General features: G+C 37.8%; 1 long non-coding RNA gene across 2 annotated transcripts in view; it reads right to left on the reverse strand.

The window, feature by feature from the left end:
• Positions 1–1,318: 1,318 nt before the first annotated feature.
• The window catches only part of LOC123962907, a 30,430-nt gene continuing 26,380 nt past the window's right edge, over positions 1,319–5,368 (reverse strand). Inside the window, exons 2-5 of one of the 2 annotated variants that reach the window (XR_006823092.1) lie at positions 3,560–3,672; positions 2,837–3,033; positions 2,079–2,138; positions 1,319–1,827 (exon numbers count right to left, since the gene is read on the reverse strand). This is a non-coding gene — a long non-coding RNA (uncharacterized LOC123962907). The remainder of the gene's footprint in view (positions 1,828–2,078; positions 2,139–2,836; positions 3,034–3,559; positions 3,673–5,368) is intronic. The other variant, XR_006823091.1, reaches the window with a different exon arrangement.

Consider the following 5,368-nt stretch of genomic DNA (forward strand, 5'->3'; position numbering starts at 1 on the left):
ATCCTTACGCTTTGTCACTCTGTCTGAAAGCGTCAGTTATGACGCGTTGAGATGAGAATGTGTTGGATATATAGCCATCTCCAATTCACGGAGCTTAGAGAGCACCACATTCTTGGATCTCTGTCTAATACACTACGAAACTTTAGTTTTTCATACTCATAGGCATGGTTTTCCAGCTGCTGCTCCTTCTCCGTGTGAATCCCTCCATTGATCTCCAGTAGGGGTCAGTAAAATAAATTTCACAGCATTCCACAACTTATCACAAATAACAGATACAAAACTAAAAATAATAATACTAGACCTGTGATAAGAATCGAGCCAGGATTGTCACATGTTATTTTACATGGGCTGGGTACACTAAACTAATCAAAAAACAAACATGCCTGAATGTACAGTGCTTCATGAGTCTTTCTTTTGGTTGGGCACCAGCCCTGCATTTGTCAAATCAACATTAAAACTGAAGCGGTATCCATCAGAATGACGTGAGCGGCCCTGCACACTGTTCCAACACCTGCCTGTTAAATTAAACAGAGGCTGAGGCAATTTCTGCTAGATTAAATCCAGACAGAAGGTGACGATCCTTTTATTAATTCATTGTGTAGTAATTGGCTAATTCTGTGCCAACATGTACATGCCCATTTTTGCTGATTATCCAGTTCATTACAACATGATTCAGACATGCGCTTAAAACTTTGTGAATCACACGCTGAGCAATTGTTTTAAGTGTAGCTGGACATCTTTCCATCATCATTCAATGCTGGTTATTTGGTTTAGGTAATGAACTAATATATATATTTGGTTTAGGTAATGAACTAATCAGTTTCCGGAGTTACTGATCTAGGGTTTATCTAATTTCGGTCTCTGAAACAGAAAACCCAGAGTTTCCCCTCATCTCAGGTCAACATACTCAAGAGTTTTCACTAATCCTGTTTTCCGAAACAGGGCCCTGAACACTACTGATTTCGGACACTGGGTTCCTATCCACAGGTTCTGTCATTATAATTTCTGTTACAACACATCATTTCAAGTCATTCAAAATAACTTTTACATTTATATTCTTTTAATTTAGATGTTAATTTAGATGTTTTCATGGATGAAAGATGAATTTTAATTTGTTAAACAGTTGCTTGTGTATTGAATAATTTTGTTGTGTAAAATTGATCAGACTAAATATACTTATAAAATCAAATCTTTTTCTATGTTAAATGGAAATAGAGCGGTGATCTAAACTTAAAAAACGATAGTTGTTAAGTTTCAACTGTAAATTAAAACATTAACATGTTTTGCATGCATGTTAGTGGAAAGTAAAACGAAAAGCTTATGTACCATATATTGGTTTTTATTTGGAAATTTATTTGAAACAAATGTGACTGAAAAGTAACTGTATGTGGACAACAAAGAATTATCTGCCCACTGAATAGTTAAAAAGATCTTGTGGGTATTGCACCTATTTCCCACAGGTGCATTTGATCCGCTCTGAGAGCTCAGTTTGAAACATCACAATTAATGATACCACTTAGGATTAATAATTACTCTGTGAAGGTCATTCTTGGTTTCAGCTATTACCCACAGGTTAGTTTGGATGTGTGCACATTCTTTTGTGTTTAAACTAGAGTTATATCAGAGCAGCAAACAAGGCACTCTTTAAAAACTTCTCAGGCTCTGGTAATGGGTGTAAAGACTAGTTATCATATATATATATATATCTCAGAAGGAGAGAAGGCCTTTCCGCGCCTGTCCAGTCAAGCCTACAGACTTCCAGCGCACTGAGGATGCTTCCTGGGTCTCTGCAGCTCTCTGGGCATTAGGTGGGACAGATGATCCACACTGTGACATGGGAGGAAAGTAAATGAGTGTAATAAAAGCTTCAGGTTATGAAAAATATGATAATAAGTTAACTATAAAACATGGCTCAGTTTTTAATGTTGACAATACTATCATGTCACACCTGTGGGAGAAAAGGGCAGAACACCTCAAAATATAAATGACAGTCTTCAAAATAACTATTTTGTTGTCCTTTGAAAACAGACAATGTAATATCAGCTGTTAAATGTCAAGTAGCAAAAACTAGTACTTACAATTGAAGCTGTGTGTAGCAGACCTGGTGGAGGATTCATGACCTCAACAAGAACCGATCACTGAAAGACATCAAAACATTTTGTAAGAAATATAAATGTGTTTTCTTTCTCAACAGTAATTTTCAGGACAATAATATCGCACTGCGCTGTCGGTAGCAGTACTCAAATCCAAAATCTAAATAGCGGAGTGTAGAACAGCAATATTTAATGTAAGCTGTTAGGCACTAACAGTTATGGCTGACATTTTGCAAGCTAAATAGCTAACATTACCATCATATGTAATCTCCAAAGAATCTAGTGGATCTTGAATCTTGAATCTAAGCAGGGGCCATCAAAGGTTAAAAGTACATGCAACTGTTGAGCCTAGACAAACTGAGAAGTGGCTGTCACACACCTAATTTCTTGCAACTTACTTTATCCAGCTAAGCAACATCGCCTAATTACAGCCCAGCTACTGATGTTGTGCTGATTTATGCATGCATGCACCTCGGTGGAGGTAACTCTCATATAAATATATAAAAAGGTGTTTGCAAATCTAGGCAGGTAGCCTACAACATTTGTTCTACCGACTTATGCATCCAGCTTTTATGGTCCTTTTCAGACACTTTGCTGTGCACACTGATTACATGCAGTTATCGCAACTTCTATAAGAGTACTGAAATATTGATGAATTTACACGTTCCTAAAATATATACTTCTAATCATTTATCACCACTGATGAACCCCACCAAGAAAATTATATTGTTTTTAAACAGTACTTGGAGTTGCAGGCAGACTGTTGTGCAGAACTCTGCACAACTGGAGCAGTGGCTTCTTGGGCAGTCTGTTGTACAATTAACAGCAGAGCATGGCATAATAATCCTCCGGTCAGCTGGGCTCGCTCCAGCTCCAGCGACGTACTCAGAGGATGACGAGTTGAGAGCCAAAACCTTGATCAGTTCATCAGGGGGCGTGGCTTGTGATTGACAGTTTCAGCAGGAAGTAACAAAAATTACATGCGTGAACGATGAATGACAGCGGGGTGTTGTGAACGATGAATAGTAAATGAAGTTTATCACCTCAGTTGACGATTTATTACTTTAGATTTCAATCCACCTTAAATTTAACCACTCTGTATTTCAATTCACATGCATTTTATTATTTACTTTAGGTTACTTTAATCCTTGAGGCTACCTGCTTTAAATGATGAATGCCAATTTTGGGTTGTGAATGATGATTGATAATAAAAATGGTTATGTTTTCAATCTATTACTACTGTTTTAATCAAATCGACTTAAAATTAATCAAATCACTTGAATATTTATCACTCTATTTTTCAATTCACATCCATTTTCATCACCTCCTTTTTGATCAATTAATATTTGTTATTTCCACCCCTCATAGCATGAGGATCTATTAACAGAAATGCAATATAATATTCATAACTATGTTTTCAGTGGTGTATAAAGACTTTACATAATGAATCGTAATTTTCTTATTACCTTATGAATGAGCCATTTCTATCAACAGACACTGCGGGTCCCCTTACATGAACGTCAACATGTTTCCACAGTAGCCCAAATGGACAAACGGCTCTTCAGATCACCTTTCATCTCTATGTCAAATACGTACGAAGAATTAACATTAGTAGCAGTAGTAGTAGTCAACAGGTTTATAAATGCACCGTGAGCTACTGGTTGCAATTCACAACCCTCATCACTAGATGTCACTAAAACTTACTACAGCGCTACAGCTCGTTCACACTCCAATGGTCCACTATTGTAATGCACTGCGGGTTAAACCAGGGCCGGCCCTGGTAATGTTGGCGCCCTAGGCGAGATTTTCTTCTATTCTATTCATTGTCTTCACCGTGCAAGTCGATCGCTTGCGCTGCGCATCTGTGAAGGGCACATTCACACGCGACGGCTCTTTTGATGTCATCCACTCGCCGCTGTTATAGATGCTGTAGCCTAGTTAGATTCTAAACACAGCTTGAATTTAAATGCAGTATACAATTTACAAAAACGACTGACTGTAGTGTTTTATAGGCGGTAATAATAATAGCCTCATAATGTCGGCTAGTTCTTACTGTTCTGCTTGTTTTTTCGGACTCCATCGGGCATCCAGACACATAGCTACAAAAGTTTGAATGTCCAAATAAAAGTAGGCTATTTATTCGAAAGAAACGATTATTATCAATTCCAAAATTTATAGTAGATTTTTACCCAACGGAAAAATGTATAGGCTTAATTATCACTTTTACTAAAAAATACACAGTAAGCTACTGGAAAAGTTATAGGCTAGCCGGTCAAAAAGCACACGAGGGAGCCGCACGCTGTCTTTAAGGGACCGCAGAAAACACCTCTATGGCAGGGAAAAACTAGACTACTGCAGCATTAGTTTTGATGATCATGTAGCCTACACAAAAGCTATGAGCAGCGGCTTTTATGCATGTTTAGGCTACTTCATTCAAGTGGATCGCTGTCAGATAATGACCCGTCAGAGGCAGAATCAATCCAGGACACATCGTTCAGGCCCCACCATCAGACTCTCCTTCACTCACTGCGCTGAGCAAGTGTAATGTCTGTAGTGGAAGAGGCGTTGCAAATAGCAACATAGAATGTTTATCTAAACGCACGACATGAACTATTCTCTATAGGTGTAAATTTTACCCGCTGGCGCTTATAGGTATAAATGCCCATTTTTTAAATCTGGCTTTATATTGACATTTTTTAACAATAGAGGGTGCTACATAACACACTTTTAGGAAAAGTCAGAGACTGGGCGACTTGAATATTATATTGAAACAAAGATACATACAATCAAAAAACAGCTGCGGGTAAATTTGACCTGTTGGCGGTTCTAGTGTTAAACGTTCAGCAGTCAAACTCACAATTTTAGCATGTATAGATGAAAAGTCAAGTCAGTAATCATGGTCAGTAATGAATAAATTTGATCAGCATACTTGTCAACCTCAACATCATAGCCTAAATAAGGAGACAAAACATATTCCCCTCCAGAAACTGTGTGTCAACCCAGAGACTGTTTTATTGCAGTATGTGGTAGATTTCTTGAAATGCAAGATCACTGGTTTAGCTTCAATAGTGGAGATGACTCAAATGAAGAGGAGGGTTTGGGGGTCCTCCCCCAGAAAAATTTAAGCATTGAGGACTTCATTTCCTGCATTCTGGTGACATATCTGCCTTTTCTGCCTCAATTTATGGTGGAAAATTCTTCATTTATGTAAAGGGTAACACAAAATTCAGGCAGCAGGTGACAATACAAAATATAAAAAATGTATAGAATATAAT

The sequence above is a fragment of the Micropterus dolomieu genome, linkage group LG23 (genome assembly GCF_021292245.1).
Source record: "Micropterus dolomieu isolate WLL.071019.BEF.003 ecotype Adirondacks linkage group LG23, ASM2129224v1, whole genome shotgun sequence".
NCBI lineage: Eukaryota > Metazoa > Chordata > Actinopteri > Centrarchiformes > Centrarchidae > Micropterus > Micropterus dolomieu.